A 19,804-nucleotide genomic window follows, 5' to 3' on the forward strand; every position below is an offset into this window, starting at 1 on the left:
AGGAAAATTGGACGGTGTCAAAATGAAATGTTTGAAGATCGATAGCTTAGGTATTAATTAGTTGAAATGGACTAGTATTTCCCATTTTGAAGGGAACAATCATATGTGCCTGGAATGACATAACCAAGAGGAACAGTGTTACACTAATCATCAAAACAGAACAGTTCAAGGCCTAGCTATACAATGTCATGTGTGATGGGCATATCTATATGCCTATAAGGAAGCCTAGTGATACAGCTATTATTTAAATGTATGCAGCAACCACTAAAACTAGTGATGAATAATTTACCAGCCTCTTCCATCGGAAATTGATCAAACGGGGAATCAAGATGCATTGATGATTGCTGGTGATTCAAATGTCAAAATTTGGAGACAAAGAGGAAGGATCAACGGTTAGAAAATAGCTTGCTATCTGTGGTTGCAAAGAATATGATGAATTTTGCAAAACAATGACTATTTCATTGCAAATGCCTTTTATCAACAACATGAATGACAACTAACATGGATCTTACCAGCTGGAATACATAGGTTCAAACTGACTATATATTGGTGAAGAGACATGGAGATTCTCGGTATCAAAAGCCAAAACCAGGCCAGTGGCCATCGATGGAACAGACCATTAGTTGCTCATATAAAAGTTCAGGGTGAAGTTGAAGAAAATGAAAGCAAGTCCGTGAAAGCCGAAATACTAACTTGAGGATATCCCACCTACACTTAGAGAACATCTTAAAGACAGATTTGACACATTGAACACGAATAAGACGTGGGATTACATCGAGAACATCACATATAAAGGAAAGCAAAAGGTTATTTAAAAGGGAAGAAAGATAGGACCAAAGTGGATGTCGGGTCAGAAGAGATGCTGAAACTTGCTTTTAAACATAAGAGGAGTCAAAGCAAATGACAGAAATGAAGTGAAAAGATCTAAACCAAAAAATTTCAAAAGGCAACTTGAGGAGACAAAGCACCGTAAAAACTCGTGTATAAGCCGAGTTTTTCAGCACATTTTTATTGCAGTTTTGTGGTAAAATTAGGGACCTCGGCTGATATTCAGGTTGACTTATACTCGAATACACGCAGTAACGAATTTTAATGAAATGTGTAAAGACCTGGAGTTAGAAACCCAAACGAGAAGAACATGGGCAGTTTAACTCAAGCTGAAAGACCTAAAGAAGAAGAAGAGATGAAGCCTCCAGCTGCAACACGGCAGGTTCATGTGAGGACAATACTGAACGATTCGGGAAGCTTTCAAGAAGGTGGCAGGAGTCGCCCCGTGGTTAAGACCACCGCTGCTCCCGCAAGGAAGGTGGAAGGAATGCATGGTGTCACTGTACAAAAAAGAAGAGGTCACCAGCCCATCCATTCGAGAGATGGTGCATAATCAATAACCAACGGTATTAAACAAAGCCCAAGCTGCACTAGAGACATCTGTGAAAAGCAAGACTACAAGAATTGACGAGCTAGCAGCTGAAAGGTTTCAAAAAACAGAGGCAGTCTTTTGAGATGCGTATGTGTGGCTGTTCCATCGAAAGGTGACTCGGCAGAAAGCAGTTGTTGTCAAACGATGTCATTAATGCCACGTGCAAGTAAAACTTTGCCAAAGATCATTCAAAAACAGGGGCAGCGGTACATCAACCGGGAGCCACCATAAATTCAAAGAGGATTCAGAAGACGTGGAAGGAGCGATGCCACAGGTGATGTCAAATGGATCTTGGCTGAAAGTAAAGACTGCTAGAAAGATGTCTACTTCTGCTTTGTGAGTATACAAAGCCATTTGGATCATAACAAACTGTGGGTAATATTCTAAAAGGATGAAAATTCCAGGACACGTCACTGTACTCGTACAGAGCCTACACATAGACCAAGAGGCAAGTATTTAAACAAGGGGATGCTGCACTGTCTAAAAGTCGGACTAGTGTGTGTCAGGGTTGTATCCTTTTCCCCATACTCCTTCAACCCGTTTGCTGAGGAAATTATGTGAGAAGTAAACTGTGTGGAGAATGTGGCACTAGGATTGGCGCTGCGAGATCCGGCTAGTCCAACCTTGACTGCTAAAAACCCAGGGGACTTGAAGAAGTTACTGATGAAGATCAGGGTTCACAGCCGCCAGCATGCATTGCAGTGCAATGCAAAGCAAACAAAAGTACTCACAACTGGACCCAGAGACAACATTAGGATAAGTGCAGAAAAGTGGGGGTTGTTAAGGATTTCATTTTATGCGGCTCTGTACCGACGCTCATAGAAACAGCAGGCGGGGGATCAAATGATGTGTTCCATGGGGTGTGTCTGCTGCGCACAACATCCGTCAGCAGCAGTCAAAAGCAAAGACAGCACTTTAAGGATTAAGGTGTACCTGATCCAAGACATGATATTGCCAATCACATGGTGTGCATGTGAAAGCAGGACCATGTATGAGCAAGAACTGGGAAGAAACGGTGCGTTTAAGTGATGGAGCTGGCCTGGTATAGTTTAGAGCTCTCACCACACAGAATCCAGGACAGAGAAACTCCTCAGGCACAGTCATGGGAGTAGTGATACCATGAGAGCAGGGAGAAGATGGAAGGACCAGGGTGTGGTAGTTATATAATCGTTTGTCAGTTTGAGGATTAAGAGTGAAGGGGTGGAGGCTAGCCTGTCAATCAGAACACAGCCAATGAGGCCTCTGTGTGGGCATGGCCTTCTGCTGAGAATTCTGGGAAATCCTGTATTTCTTCCTTGGAGACTGGGGTCACTTCTCTCTCTCTGCTCACTCCCTGGGAGACATTACAGCTGAGAAGCCACATGGAACTATGCTAGTGCGCTGAGCTGGGGAAGCCACGTGAATCCACCCTGAGGCAGCCAGACCTCTGAAGCCGGAGAAGCCCTCCCAGTGCTGAGATGCTTACAACACCTCTGGATCCAAAGACTTTCTACCCACTGCCCTGTGACTGTCCTGCATTCGTCGTCATTGCATGTGTTACGTGAGTCTGAAGAGGACTTTGTAGACTGGCATTGGACATATGGGTTCATATCGGACTTATGGGCTTGGACTTGCCTGGGTTGGGATGCTTTCTTCGTGTACAATTGCCCTTCATATAAAACTCTCTCTTATACACATGAGTTTCTATGGGTTTGGGAGTGGCGGTGTGAAGGGATGTGGTGGATCACTGATAAGGTATTCTATAAATATGATGACCAAAGAAAAATGATCCAACAGAATGCAATCGTTTACCTTTCTACAAAGAAGGTTGGTAAAGTGCTGACATCTGCATATGGCGTGTGCCCAAGACAACTTTGAGGGTCCTCATGAAGTTGTCCATCACAAAAAGGAAAAATGTCGCCAGGGTCCATGATGGCTCCATGTGTGTACAATACGTCCGAGATGGGATCCAATGTGCTCTTCTGACTGAGGATCAGAAAATCAGTGTGTAAGTATTAATGGCACCAACACCATATCAGAAAGCTAAATAAATACAAATAAAGCTTTTTTGAGTAATACATCAAATAGGGGAAAATGTTCATGGAAAAGGCATCATCATTTTGTGGAAATTTTTCATAACCTTTTAAAAATTTATAAATAATTTTATTTATTTTAAAAATCATTTTATTGGGAGCTCGTACAGCTGCGATCACAATCCATGCATCCATCCATTGTGCCAAGCACTTTTGTACATATGTTGCTATCATCATTTTCAAAATATTTTCTTTCTACTTGAGCCCTTGGTATCAGTTCATTTTCCCCTCCCTCTCCCACCCTCCCACTAATTATCAGTAAAAACGAACCCTTGATAATTATAAATTATTATTATTTTCATAACTTAAATTGTCTGCGGTCCACTTCACCCACATTTCTGTTTTTTGCCCCCCTGGGGTGGGTATATGTCAATCAATGTCATCAGTTTCCCCTTTCCCTTTCTACCCACCTTCCCCTTACCCTCCTGGTATCACTACTCTCATTACTGGTCCTGAGGGGTTTATCTGTCCTGGATTCCCTGTGTTGCAAGCTCTCATCTGTACCCATGTACAAAGCATCATCATTTTTCTATGACCTTTTTGAAACCCCCTCCTATAATCTTATAAACAATTTCTCTATGTAATTGGTTGCCCATAGGAAGTGTGAAAATTGCGGGACAGGCGCCAGGAGCCTCCACCATGAAGAGGGGACTCAGACAAGGGCTGTTAGTCGGCCAAGAGGACACCCTGAAGCACAAGCTGTTACAGCGGTGATCCTAGCACAGGGCCCTTGCCAAGTGAGTCCACAAAAAAGAGGGCCTCCCTGAATCTTCCTACGGACATACTCTTGGGATCCTCCCTCCTTTGTCTCCTTGCTCCTGGCCTGGTTCCTGTCAAGTGAATACAAATTCTAGCAGAGGCAGAAAAAACCTCCAACTACTTCCCTGCCACAAGGCTTAAGGATTCTCAGCCAGTGTCGGCCTCTGTCAGGACAGATGGACAGCCTCTGTTGGGCCACAGCCCCCATCTTCTACTTCAGGGATCCCGGTCAGCCCCAAAGCACTGGATCCATCTTCATGCTAATGAGACGCATTTAGCAAACAACACTTTGCTGAAAATGAGGCTCTCCTTAAAGAACGAGGTGGACGTCTCACTCTGTACTTGCAAATGGTTCAGCATTTGGGATGCCCGATACTAGAGGTATTTGTCATCTCAGGCGTTTGTGGCTATAGGAAGCCCCTCCCCCTCCTCCTCCCCTGACTCTCCCCTCAGAGAACATCCTTTCTGGCCCAAAGAACCGACAACATTTGGTCTTATGAGAAGACATGAAGTGTTCATTTGCCTGGATCTCGCTTCTCAGAAATGCCCTGGGTCTGAAGCCTCAAGCTGTCCCAGGGTTAGTTTTCCATGGTTTGAAGGACAATCCTCCCAGCTGTCACCATCAGTCCTGGGAGCAGTCAAGTTACCATGGGCATTGCAGAGGAATTCTGGCAGGGTCAGGCCAGCAACGGCACGGAGTTCCCAGCACCGGTCAGCGGACAGCGAGCCCACGAGTGCTTCCCACCAGAGGAGAGGATGCTGAGATGCCAACAAGAGGTCACTGGGATATGGCTGTGGCGGGGGTGGGGGAGCAGGGGAGGCTAAGAGCCATCACAATATGAATATATGAACGATTATGAAAAGAAATTACTGGATAATGGGTGAAGCTTTCAAATGTCTCAAGAAGTTAAGTAAAGTCCTACGTAGCTGTGGTTGACTGCTACAATGCATAGAAATGTGTACTCAAGTCGCTTCCAGATTACAGTGAGAAAATCAGTCAAGGCCGTGAAAAGAACTGCAGGTTCCCGATGAAACATTGCTTTTCATACTTCACAGCCCAAAAATGTGGCCAGTGAGGAAAAAGCCAAAATGTGGGCAGAGAACAGAAGGTCGCTATCCCAAGGGGCCTGACTCAGGGCCCTGTCAACCTGTAGGGCTCTCTTTCCCCAAGTTACTGGGATATGCTCAGGGCACTGTGTGATCCAACAGGCTGTCACAGGTGGGCCCCAGGGCAGGGGTGGTCGGCAGGGCGCCCAGTCACACTGGCTCACACACACTGGGGCTCTCTGGCCCATCTGCCTGCGCTGGGCAGTGAGGCCAACTGTCAGGAACACATCTGGGCAGGAGAGGCCTGCGGGTTGAGTCAAGTGGCCACCGCTGGGCTCAGTGACACAGATGGAACAAACTGAAATCAACAGCCCAGGAGATCCTGACTCTCCTTCCATCCAGTAAAGATGAGCTGCTATTTGGCCAAGTCTATTTTCCCTCTTTCCTACTGTGTGAGTCTGGGTACTTTAGAGAAACAAATCCACAGAAACTCATGTATAAGAGAGAGTTTTATATAAAGGTGAAGTGTGCATCAAGAAAACATCCAACCTAGTGCTGGCCAAGCCCACAAGTCCAACATTAGCCCATATGTCCAACACAAATCCACAAAGTCCTCCTCCATTTCACAAAACATATGCAATGATGCCGACTGCAGGGGGAAGGCCAAGTTGGTGCATGTGTAAGCATCTCAGCGCTGGCATGGGTCTCCACACGGCTGCTCCAGCACCCAGGGCTGCATCGGGGTAGGTCCATGTGGCTTCTCCTCAGGCATGTCTTGCAGGAAGTGAGCCTTGCCAGCTGAAGCAGGGAACTGGCTGAGGCAGTTGCACCTTGGTCTGACCATCAGAAAGCAAGAGACCCAAGAACTAAAAAGGCGAGGCTTACTGAGCCATTTGTCTCTCTGCCCTTCAATTAATCCCACATGTGTTTATCTGCCACGTTGGCACCATAAACTAACTACCTCAGTAACCAAGTAGAAACTCTGCCTGCAAATAAAACTCACAAGGTTCTAGTCCAATAAGAATCAGAAGGGTTCTAGAACTAGTAGATTCCAAGATAGGTGGATTGACCTAACTTGGAAGCATGCACACCTGCTGCAAACACACACACACAAAAGGGTAGATAATAGATAACTTAATTTTTTTAAGGTTAGATCCATATTTGAAAAGGAAATAAAGGAAAAATCCTTAAGAAGATGGAACGAAAGCTAAATCCTGAGGCTTATAAACTGATGCTGCAAGAGTCTCGTTACAGAGGCTTGAAAGCGGAGCTTTACTGTCTCTACGGGGACAGGAACCGCACTCCTCCGAAAGCCCATGGAAGGGCTTCTATTTTAGGGGAGTCTAAAAAGGGAGTTGGAGATGCTCAAGGAAACAATACAGAAACATAACCTGACTCCAGAGTCTGGGTTCAAAAACTGTCCGCCAGAAAACCCTCCGACAGCAGAAACTGAGAGTCCCAACCAGTGGATGCGATGCCAGTTCACCTCACATGGACACCCTGGGGTGCTCAGAACAAGAGTCAGAATCCTGCTGTCCTCACGTATGTGGTTGGATAGCCCTTGGTTTGTTCTTGGTTCCTGTATAAAACGGAAGACCTTGAATTATTTCTCCCACCTTGTCTCTCCCCTCGACTGAACGAGTGTTCAGTCAAGGGTTTGGACATCATTAATGTTTGTACAAAAGAGGATACCTGGAGAGTCGTGATGCCTAGTAGGAGTTCACTAAATGTTTGCTAAGTAAACAAATAAGTGGCTTGTGAATGAATCACAACAAATGAATCCAGGAAGAGCCTGCAAGATATATCTAGTATCCAGAAAATGATTGCGCACTCAGTCAACTGGATTACAGAGCTGCCCATGGGCAGCACTCTGGGCTCTTAAAGGAGACGGACATGGACGGAGACATCAGGCTTGGATCTGAAAGTCACAGGACTGAGGGACTGTTTGGGCTTCGATATTTCGTTCAGTCTTGAAGACCCGTCTCTGTTCTTCAGCTGTAAAATGAGAGGGTTGAAAAACAAAAAAAGGAGAGGGTTGGATCTGAATTCCCATCTCTCCCAGTTCTACACTAGAATGATGACAACCCAGAGGGGACATCCCAGGAGCGTCAGTTTTTATTGTTGTTGTTCTTTCTTCTTCTTCTTCTTTTTATTTTGATGACCCAGAGATGCAAAGTGTCCCTGGCTCTCTGTAGATTATGCCGCTTTGCTCGTAGACAAGGATCATTTTCTTGACCACATTCTGGGCCTTCTTTCACGGTAGCCCTCGGAGCACTTTGGGTTTGTTTTGATTTTTCATCGTCCCTCTCTGAATGATGATTTATCTGGCTTTCAGAATAGAAGGCTGAAAGGCTTAATTGTATGTGTGGCTTCTTGGATTGTTTAGATTCATAAATATTTTAACAGGATTTTTATTCCCTCAAAACAAATATCTTAGAAACCTTTGTACCAGGAGCAAATTGCATGTGTTTTGTTTGCTTGGTTGGCTGGTTTCCTGAAAAATCTACGTTAAGATAGAGAGATGGGGTGGGGGGGGGGGATTCTCAAGAAAATTATACATTTTTAAAGGTCCTGATGGTTATGTACTAAGTATGCCTGGTTGAAGGCAGCTCTCTAATGTTCATTAGCCCTTATAGAATTCTGATCCTACCCAAAACCTAAAATGAGAATCAAGAAGGGAGCGCAGGCCAAGGAGGGTAAGATGAAACAATAGACTAAATGGTGGAGGGGGGTGAACTGGGTGAAATGGGAGGCAGTGGTCCATGGAAGGGAAATGAGAAATCCAGGAGGGGACTTTGATGAGCAGTTTAAACAACTGAACACAAAGTTGACGGTCTGAAATGTAAACCCCACCTAAATTACAATAGTTTAAAAAGATAGAAGTCTTAAACTTAAAATACCCTCTGATGCCTTCTTAAAGCCAAACAATAATCTAGTTTAACCAGACATGAATGAGTGCCTTGAATATTGTGCTGTTTCAACATTAGTCTACATGGGGTGAAATTGACAACAGCAACTCCAAGGGTTAAATAGGAAATTGAGAAGGCTCCGTGAGTATACGGTGACGAGGGAGGGACAACATGGAAGTGGAGGGCCAGACTGGTTGCACAACTCCAAGCAGGTAATTAATGCCACTGAGGTCTACCTGTAGAAGCTCTTGGGTTTGTAGCTGCTATTGTGTAGATTCTCAACGGCAACCAGGCCATGGGAAAATTCCATTTTAATTTTATTTTCCATAAACTTCTTGAAGGACCTTTGTAAATATTGTCGTTTTCAAGAGCATATATAATCCTCATTTGAACTAGACTTCTTAAAGAGTATATCATTAAGGACATATGGCACGCTAGAAACTGAACTCTCCCATTTGAGAAAATAACTAGCTCGATTAGACCAGAGAAAACCCCGCCGTTGAGTAATAGAACAGCCTGGACCTTTTAGAAGAAACGCAAGAGGAGAACGCAGAAGGGCAGCCAAGTTCTAGGAGCAAAACAGTAGAATCAAAAGTGAAAGTGGGGGACAGGAGAGGGAGGAGCCGCTGCCCTGGATCAGATGGTCACATCCACGCCTGTTTCCACTGGCTCTTTTCTCTTCCGGTTTGTTACTGTGCATAAGATTCTTAGTTTACCTCTGACCTGATGCCAGTTTTTCTCACTCAATCCTTCCTCTTTCTCTGGCTCTATTTATAATTATATTCATATTTATATTTATGCCCTAGCTTTCTTTTGCTTATAAAAGCTTCCCCTAAAAAGCCAGCTGTGTCTATATAGCACCAACTATCTCTCTGAAAAATTACATTTTGAATGGGGGCCAGGGAGTGGCGATCCATTTCAAAGGCGGCAGTTTGGCTTTTTGAAGACAGGGGCTTGCACAAATGTCCTTCCTGCATGGCAGGAATCAAGGATAAAATGTGGAGTCACGTAGTGCGTATTAACCTAATGGTTAGGCAGAAGACTGAGCACTGTCTGGCCTCGAATACCATAATAGTAAGATGTATTGTTAGCCTTTGAGCTACTCGGATGATGTTATGATGCGGGGAGCCAAAAGATGACAGCAGAGTTGAACGACTGCCCAAACGCAATTACTGATTAAAATTGATTATTTCTACAAAGAAAGGTGACCGATAGATTAGTTGTCACATTACAGCAGATTTGGGCAAAACTGCTGTGATTGTTAAAGGCACTAAGCATTAAATGGGAACAGAGACCATTAAACCCAAGGATTCCTTGGGATGCGGACCCCGTTCTATGAACGTGAAGCTAATGGGGATGCTGTCGCAACACCCAGGTATTCTAAGGTTGTCCTTGGAAGGCTCCATATCCGCTCTTCTCCTTCTGCAGGTGAAATTAGGCCCTCCCTGTCTTCACGCTTCCAGACATGAGCAAGTACTGTTTAAGGGCAAGTCATGCTATCACCATTGCTTTGGTTTTAATAGGGAATTATAAAAGTAGCGCTCATTTAAACATGCCATAAATTAATGGGAAGTGATATGTAACTAAGTAGCTGAAAGTTGTTGCAGTTCCTTATTTTATTTGCCTAATTACATGTTTTACTGCCTACTTTATGGCACTGTTGCCTAAGGTAGCTACAGCCATTATGCCCACTTATTCATTAATAGCTGAACCAAAATGCCACGTGATCACGTTGGCATGTAACTTAAAAACTGCTTCCAAGTCTATTGACGCATGCATCCTGAACAGAGATGGCTGTTCCGGCCTTTCTGAGGTGAAATTTTAAGAACCATGGATCGGCATTCTTGGCCAAACTGCTACAAAGCATGTCCCGGTCCCTGCCCCCTTCCTCCCACCCCCATCCTTCCTCCACCGAGGAGAACAAAACGAGGGTATAAATATGTCAGGATAAGAAAGAAAACATGTATGCAACGTTCAAGACACAGTCTACCAATGGAACGAAACAAGAGAGACCAAGACAATCATGCACATATTTTGCCTGCTACCATGGTCCAGTGAATTCAGCGGTTACCATGGCGGGCTGAAGCCAGGGGGAGGACCCCGGAGGGCAAGCTTTGTCTGTGATCTGCTCAAACAGAGAGCTGGGATGCAGTCTGTTGGTTTGTGTACTTTGGGGTAAAGCCATCCTCACACTGAAAAGGCCTTGAGGAGATCTGTTGAGTTTGACTTTATCTCATACCTTTGGGTTTCTCTTAGCTTCCCGCCCTCCCCCCAACCTGACCTCCCCCAGGCCTTCTCCGCCTCCCCATCTGTGGACACAAATGACAGCCAGCACTCAAGGGAGGGCACCAATGAGAGGTCTTCCCTTCTCAGAGGAAGGAACAGCCCAGATCCCTTGGACAAATGAGTCAAGGCAGAAACCAAAGAAATATTCACTATAGAAAATGAAAAAAGTCTTTACAATGTAGGGCAACACTTAGACACTGGTACTAACACTCTGGCAGCCCAGACTTGAAGGTTAAAAGAGTTGAATTCAAAGTAGTCATACACAAATACACTCAATTCATGAACTAGAAGGGAAAGAATAATGGATTAAGGGTAAGAGACTTCGCTGAGTAACTCTGGCAAAGTCATATAATCTCTCTTTAGACCTCAATGTCATGTCCTCGTCCGTCCGATGGAGATCATCATATGTGGCTCACAGTCTTCCTGCAAGGAGTAAGAGCCCTTTGAAAAGACATCGCTCCTAGAACAGCCATTCTGAGTCTGTCTTAGATTGTCGCAAGGAAAAAAAGAAATCGGCTTTATGCTTAAAGATCCATTAGCTTCTATTATAAAATTTTTAAAATGAAATGCAGTGATTATTTTAGAATAGGCTCTCCTTAAAAGACACACATCTGAGATGTGTCCCTGGAAGACCCAGGAAGGTATCCACCTGCTGAGATGGACTGCGACTGGTTTCTGTTGGTGAACTGGAGTCTCGACAGGAGTTGTGGTTGTGGTTGTGGTTGTTGGAGGCCAGCGAGTTGGTTCTGACTCAGAGCGATAACAGGAAGTGAGATGATTTAAATGAAGTCCATTTGAATCTAATTGGCCAAAGGAAAGAAATGAGTCAGGCCAACACTACGGAGCCCTGGGTAGTGGGGGGAGGGAGGGGTAGTGTGTTTTGTGTTGGATTACTCACTATGAGCTGTTCGAACCCTCCAGTAGGTCTCTGGGGGAAAGATGAGGCTTTTTGTGCTCATAAAGATATACAACCTCAGAAGGCCAAAAGGAGACCCCCTACTCTGCCCAGTAGGGTTGCTATGCGTCACAATGAACTCAACGGTGGTGAGAAGTCCACTCTGATTTCAAACAGCTGCATCGGTTTGCCTTTAGCCCGATTGAGTATTTGAAATGAAAATTCAAGTCCCCAAAAGAAGGTTTGACCAGTGATGTAAGTCGGTCTAAAGGTTAAACTGTTTTTGCTCACTCACTAAGCACAGCTCATGCTCCAAGCCCGAGCCATGCACTGCCCACACATCAGCTGCTTGCCTCAGTTCAACCCCTCAACACCCAGAGTGCAAGCATTGCTATCCTCACTGTACAGATGAGGACACACTCATGTGGTGAGCAAGGTTGAGAGATGTGCCCAGAGTCACGCAGAGAGTAGTGATCAAAGAGGATTTGTATCCCCCTGGCTCTGACCCAAAGCCCGTGGTCATACTCAGAAGGTGTTGGGTTACTCCTAGCAAATGCCATGGGTTCATATTGATATAGGAGCAGAGCGATGCCCTTTTCTCCAACCCCTTTTAACTCTGCGATCAGAATGCCCAAAGACCAAGGTCCCGGCATCCTTTGGGGATGAAAAGAACAGCATTCGAGCCTGAACGTGGGGCTCCCCTGCCGTCGGTTGTTGTAGTTCTCTGCTGCTTGCTGGCTTGCTTTGTTTTGTCGGGTGACTTTTGAAATATCAGCCACCAAAATCCAGTTCACAGCATGTTGCTTTAAACCTGCTAACTGATAAGAAATTTCTGTCCGTGAACCAATATTCATGGAGTACCCAGCGAACTGGGAACTCAGGAAACTTATCAAGAAGAGGAAGACTCATAACATGGTGGCCCTTCTGGAAAGTAGTAAACTTGCCGAGGAAATAAAGAACCAGACCAATAACCAAAGTCCCATAAAAACCTGCAATTGTACATATAAATAGAAGCAGTGACACCAGAAGCGTCAGGTTTCTTGCCAAGTGCATGAGAAAGACATGAAGTGTGCTGGGCTCTCAGGGAGATGGAGAGACTCCATAGAGAGACTTCAAGACCACAGCTGGGCCTTGAGGTAGAAACAGACCTAAGGAACAAAAGCAGAGACAGATGGAAACGTCAAAACAGGCCTGGGCCAAGGCTGAGAGTAGGCGGTTAGCAGAGTAAGAGGGGTCCTGCAGGGAATCTGTGAGTTTCCAAGAGGGTGAGTCTTCATGGAAGTAGAAAGCCCAGTCTTTCTGGTGAGAAAGGGGCTCGTGGTTTTGAACTGCTTACCTTGCAGTTAGCAATCCTGCAAGTAATACTTGTGGTAGCAACGGAAATAAAGGGGAAATCGTAAACCTGAAATCTGCCCTCTCCAAATTCATTATTAAAGATACCAGAATTATGCTCTGCAACTGAAACCCAAAGAAAATGAAACGCGGGAAATGAAGGCAAGCCCTTGGTTCTAATCCTTGATCTGCCAATCACCTAGGAAGACATCCTTTAGCCAGTCATTCAGGCTGTGGGCTTGAGTTCTCATCCGCAAACTGAGAATGATCCTGTGGATGCCCCTGCCTACGAAATCCCAAACCAAACTCACTGCCTGGAGTCCACCCCAAAGCATTGCGCCACCAGCACATTGAGGAGCTCTTCGCCTCCTACCTCTCAGGGCTTCGGTTGCCTCAAAGTAGATCCTTTACATGTGTGTGCCTTGGAAACGATCAAGCGCGACACAAATACAAGGGCTGCTTCTCTTGAAATGCTTCTGCTTTGGATGGAGCGCAGTCTCGGGCGCTTTGGAAGAGACAAAGGAAAAAGATGACACAGCGTCTGTCCATCGGACAAAAAATAGCGACAACAATCTCTCAATGTCAAGATCTATGTGGCTTCTGTTTGTCCCACGGGAGAACTGGAAGCTTTGTCTCGACTTGCTCAGATCGCAGTATTGCCTTAGGATGTGCTTGAGGGAATTCGCCATCTTGGGGCAGCGCTTCCACAGAAAGCATGCCAAGCAGCTAGCGGGTCCAAGGCAGACGGCCTGGCGGTGCTGAAATACACTTATGAAGAGCCAGCAGAGAGAAGGGCACCAGAGCCGTCAGGTGGCCTATTCTGTAGGCCTGGCATGAGGGAAGCTGCTTCCAGAAGACGGCAAAGCTGGTTTATGCTTGTGGGAGGCTGTTCTCTCTATTTGGGTTTTGGAAGGGGGTTTTTTGTTTTGCTTTTGTTTTAAGTACATAAACTGCTTGCGCCAATAATCTGTTGGAAAACTTCACTGAAATCAGCAGAAGCTGCAATCAAGCAATGCGAAGCGCAAGAAATGCCCTCTCAGCCGTAATTATTGTTCATATGTGGCCATCGCTGTTCTCCCTGATGGCGGGCAGGGCCCAGGTAAGGAACAGGGAATTGTTCTCTCGGAAACTTTGGTCCAAGACCAGAGAGCATTTTATGCTGGCCTAGTGTGGAAAGATTGCTAGATACCAACAGTGTCTGAAAATCCTTTTCTATGGGGGCTGTGCCCTCCTTCGAGGCAACAAACCCGAAAAAGAGGCATCTCCCTGGTGGGCTAATGGGGAATGAACTACCCTTGCTCAGTGGCTCCTTTCCTGTTCAGCTCTGGTCCTTCCAATGGTGCTCTCAGTCAAAGAGTCCTAGACAATCCCATCCTGGAAATGGCTAGACCTAAAGCCAGAGTTTGCTTCCACTCCTCAGTGGTAGACTCCATGGTTTGTTAGGAACGTTTGGTTTGCCTGGGCATCTCACTCAGGGCCAAGGAGTTCATGCCTGGGTCCCTTGCTAACCGTTCAGCACTGAGAGTGACCTTGGGTACGAGTCACCAATGTTTCATGCCTTCTTGTGCCAGCCCGTTTGTAAGATGATAAGTTCGCGGAGGGCAGGCACTCCCTCACATCCTCTTCTGCTGTATTTTCTGCTCAGCAGAAGGTCATTATACTCAAGGACGTATCTGTGGTAAATCCAAAGCGCCTTGTCTTTGTCTATCTCTTGACGTGATCCGTTGTCTCACAGGGGTCTAGTGGGGTGGACAATGTGGCCTTAGCTTTGAGCCTAATCAGATTCCTAATCTGTGACACAGAAAGAACAGCACGTACCCTACTGATGTCCGCAGAGTGAGTGGTCAGTCCTATCTAGAGTAAATGAAGTGACAGATATTAAAGTTCTCTATAAATTAGAATATCCAAAACAAATAGCAGTGGTTATTGCCATCCATTGGGAGTAGGCCTTATAAACATTTCAAGACGCCACAAGTACAGAGGAAAAGGGAAAATATTCTCAAATTCCCTTCATTGTCTCTCATCTCAGCAGTTCTGGCATTCAATGTCCTACCGTGACTCTGAATGTTACATTGTCCCGATGGGTTATCTAGTTTTTATAGGTATCTATGTATTCGATCCTGGTCCTGTTATTGACTGAATCATGCCCCCCACCAAAAAAAATAGATTGAAGTCCTAACTCCTGTACCAGTGAATGTGACCTGGTTTGGGGGAACAGCATTTTCCTTTGCTGATATTATCAGTTAAATAACGAAATCACTGCAGAGTGGGCCCTAATCCGTTCTTATACAAGAGAAGGGCACACATGAACACCGAGTCCCACGTCCAGGAAGAGGACAGCATGCTTACAAGCAGTCAGCAAGGATGATGGCTGCCCCAGAAGCTAGAAACAAGCCAGGGAACCCTTCCGCTCTCAAAGCATCAAGTCCATTCCAACTCACAGTGCCCTGACAGGTCAGGGTAGAACAGCCCCTGTGGGCTGTGACTCTTTCTAGGAGTAGAAAGCCTGGTTTTTCAACCTCAGAGCAGCTACAGGTTTCAAACTGCTGACCTTGCAGTTAACAGCCCAGCGTGAATCAAACCAACCAAGATGCTGTGAACGTCTAGCCCACTTCGAGCCTTTGGAACCGTGAAACAATAAATGTGGAGTTTTGTCCAGAAAGGTTGATACACGGGAATTTTCTTTTTGAGTCACCAGGGGATGGATGGATGCACCACATGTGTTCATCTGAGTGAAGGGGAAGCCAACATCAGTAGGAGGGTGAGCAGAACATATCACCAAAGAAGAGGCTCCGTGTTAGTACTTCAATCCATGTCACACAAGAAAACCAATTTGCTCTGTAAACTTGCACCCAAAACACAGTAAAAAGTGAATCAGTGCATAAAGATCTGCTGCTGAAAGCCATCCCCTTGGTGGTATTCTGCGACAGAAAGCCTGCGGCGCCGAGAGAGCCCTGACTTCATGTTCTTACAGAAGGGCCATTTTGCTACATGGCCTCCCCTCTCCCTTGCACAAGGACACCCAGGCAGCCCAGCACTGAGCATGTTATATCTGCTGCCATCCAGGTGGTTCCGATTCACAGCAACCTTATAGGAAAGGGTAGCATTGCCTCGTTGAGTCTCCTACGCTGTCATTCTTTCTGACAGCAGGCAGCCTCATCTTTCTCGTGCCGAGGAGCCAGCAGGTTCGAACTGCTGACCTTCTAGTTAATAGACCAATGCTCAAGAAATATTGCTCACTAGTAAGTGATTAAGAATCCAGGCTTGACTTGGGTGAGGCTGGCCTGACTTAAGGCTCTGCTATTTTTAGCTGTGTGACCCTGGGCCAAATATCGCATTTCTCTGTTCCTCACCAATGCACTGGTGACAGAGCGGTAAACGCACTTGGCTGTTAACTGCCAGGTCAGCAGTTCAAAAACACCAGCTGCTCCTCAGGAAAGAATGATAATTCTTTACAGAATTGGAAACCCACAGGGGCAGTTCTACCTTGTCCTATAGGGTGGATGTGAGTCGGAATCAACTTGATGGCAGTGAGTTTGGTGTTTTTGTTTTGGTTTCGTTGGTGCCTCACCTGGACAATGGTACTTATTTGATAGGGTTGTTTGTCATGCCCAATTAAACTTAACACAACATCATTAAAACACATAATAAAGCCTGAGTAGGTAGCTTTCGTATTACCCAGAGTTTGAGGCACAAGTTAGCATCCTGGTGGAGACAGCTGCCTGGGTAAGATGCTAAGCAAATAAAGAGCGAAAGGCGCCGAAAGCAAAGGTCCATTTGCTGAATTTGGTGCGTGGAGGTGAATGGTGACGGGAGAGGAGCCTCGGGAAAAACCACTCTCTCCTTTGTCTTCGCCAACATTCCACAGGGTTTTGTCTGCTGCCCTGCCAGGCAGGAGCCCATCGAGGCCCATGCTTCAAACAGCCTGCATTCACTAGCTGCTGTTGGGGTTTTGTGTGCAATCCAGAGAAGTGCCCCATACAACCTCCCTCTGGAATGTGGGCTTGTGTCTCAGGAAAGCCCTTCTCTGTGCAAACACTCCAGCCAGTCACAGGCAAAGACACAAGGAGGCACCGCTGACCCACTCAGGTTTGCTCTTGACAAACGTCCCCGATGGGAGAGTGAAGCAGAAAATGTGCATATAAGTAAGGAGCCTGCTTACTTATGAAGGCTTGTGCTAACGGTGTGAAGACTAGACGTGTGTGCTCTGCACCCTTCATTTCCTTTTCCGTGTCCTTCCCACCTCTTCACACACCTACGCCCACCTCCTCGCCCACTTCCAACACCACCTCACTGCCCGCTCCTTCCTAAACCGATTTCTGTCTGCCTCCAAAACCAGGCTTGACATCTCATTTTGCATGTTCAGAGAGCATTGTGCTTTAACCCTTTTTAAGAACGCTCTAGGGAAGGCAAAGAAAAGAAGTGCTCTTTGGAGGGAGGGGTTCAGTGGAGGCAAGATAAGGCAAGAATTCCAAATGTGCCTCAAACTTCTGGAACTGCATACCTCTATGTCCCCTTGGGAGAGGCTGGTCTGCTCTGGTGTGCAGGAGCTGCTGAGGTGGTGAAGATACGCCTTCGTCCCCAACCCAACACACACACACACACAAATAAACACACACACAGAAATAAACACACACACACACACATCTCCCCACATTGCATGCTTGGCTGGCACTGTGGTACATGACTGATAGAGCCCAAAAGCCTCTTGGGAAAGTAACTGCCTTCTGACATCGAGGTTTCTAACCAACCCTGACTAAGTCTTTGGGATGGTACAACAGTTAATCCACTCAGTTGTCAGCCAAAAATTGGGAAGTTCAACTCTACCCAGAGACAGCTCAGAAGAAAGGCCTGGCAATCTGCTGTCCAAAAGCCCCAACTATTAAAAAACAAACAAAAAACATTAGATTGCCTTTTGGTTCTTCTGAGAGTAAGAACTTAGAATTATACCATTGAAGGACTGAAAACGTTTTTTGCTATCATTGGTTTCAAATTCTCCTTTTATAAATAAGGAAATAAAATTTGGGGTGGTCGCCTGGCATTCCCAAGAGCAGGTAGCTATGTGGGAGGGGAGGGATGGGGCTATGTTACACCTCAGGCCATAGATTTCAAGGTCCCCTTTGACAAAGTACCATGGGAGCAAACAATCTCCAAGTAATCACTGACCCTACCCAGAAGCTCAAGCTGTTTTAGAAAATCCAGCCCAAAGGGACTTTGAGAGCCAAGTTTTAACTGAACGAGATGCAAGGCAAGGCCAGGCACTCTGCAGCAGGGCAAGCTCCTGCCAGAGTGAGGGACCAGAGGGATGGAGTAGACACCGAAAATAAAAGTCTCTCCCTAACTACCCGGAAGAGAAGAGAGGAGTTGATTGCTCTAATTCCTTCCGTCAAACCTACGGCCTGGACTGCCAACCCCTGCCTTATTAATCTCTGAGTTCATTTTGCTCCCGTGAAGAAATGGCCTTGGCGTTTCTGCATGTCAGCATTGCATCTTTTTTTTTAATTGTTTGAACAGAGTTGCCCAGATGATGTAAGCACTCTGCTGGCTGCCAAGAAGGGTCGAGGCCACCCCTCATTAAGAGTGGCAGAATGAGCTATAGAAACCAAGCCCTTCCTGCAGGGGCCCAAGCAGGAAGCAGGGTAAAAATTAGCCTCCCCGGTCTTCACTTCCTGGAGAGGACTCACAGTGTGGGGCGCGGCAATCTGGGAGGTCTCCTTCTCCATCACTCTCTGGCCAGAGAAAAGTACCTACAGAGACATCTCCACATCTTACCCTGTTGGTGGGCCACCTCCTGCTCGACAATCTAGCTCCAGGTTGTTCTGTAAGTAGTCATTCTTTTGATCTCCCCAGGCCCCCTGTTCTCTGCCCACCCCATCAGGTACTCGGTCACACATGCACACACATCTCCCACAGCCTCTGCTGCCAATACCTGTTCTCAAGACAGGATGTGGATGGAGCTCATGCACCTGCCGCTTGGTCCTTTTCACCTTCCCCGTGGGAAGCTCTCTGCTAACAATGACCTTGAAGCAGAAGAGGCCCAGAGATGAACGGGTGTTCTAGTAACCTTCTAGTGAGGGCTCTGCGGATGGGACTCCAACTGCAGGCCTGGGATCTATTTGCGGACACTATCATGCCCACATGTTCTCCCCACGGGCTGCTTGGGTCTCCATCAAAGAGGGCACAGCAGAAATTCTGATTTGACCCTTCAGCGGGAAGACTGTTTGTTAGATGGTCGATTGGTTTATTTGCTGTCCGCCTGTCTGTTTTTTAGTTTCTCAACCAGGCGCATCTTCGTGTACACACATTTCAAGGATTTAAGGAACGCTAGTCTTATCATAGAACTTCAAGGAAGCCTAGTACACTGGGGAAACCATGCAAGATTTAGGACAAGAAGAACTAGCTCTGGGCTCCTGATTCCAGATCTGTGTAGTTCTTGCTGCTGTTCTTCACAGATCAGCACATTGTGATCCACTGGGCTTTCATGGGCTGTTTGTTTGTTTGTTTGTTTGTTTGTTTGTTTGTTTGTTTGTTTTAAGGCAGATCACCAGATCTTTCTCCCTAATCCATCTTAGTTGGGAAACTCCACCAAGACCTATTCAGCATCATAGAAACCCACAGTGCTCTACCGACAGCTTGGTGCTAAGCTACACAGGAGGTGCATTGGGCAGGAATTGAACCCAGGTGTCTGGCATGGAAAGCAAAAATGGCCCAACCGCTTAGCCACTACTGTCCCCGTCCACTTATGTAAATTCCTACTCTGCACACTAGTAGCAGGCTACACTGGTAGCTTTCCCTTCCAGCTCATGGATGTAAGCTGTGCGGGCTCTCTCTCAGACTGGAAACAAAAGCACTTTAAAACTGTCAGGCGCTAAACTTAAGGCATTTTCTAAGAATAAGAAAAAAGACCCATTACGTGAAATGTGCACTATGTGAGCCAGAAAAGTAGAGTGATAATTTGAAAAGAGAAAAGTGGCCCAACATTTTTACGAGTGCAGGCTGAAATATGTACATTAAACTTATTTCTCACCTTAGCATGACTATGACAATACAGCTTATCCTCCTTTGTAAAACCAACGTATCACTG

Source organism: Tenrec ecaudatus, chromosome 5, assembly GCF_050624435.1.
Source record: "Tenrec ecaudatus isolate mTenEca1 chromosome 5, mTenEca1.hap1, whole genome shotgun sequence".
Classification (NCBI taxonomy): Eukaryota; Metazoa; Chordata; class Mammalia; order Afrosoricida; family Tenrecidae; genus Tenrec; species Tenrec ecaudatus.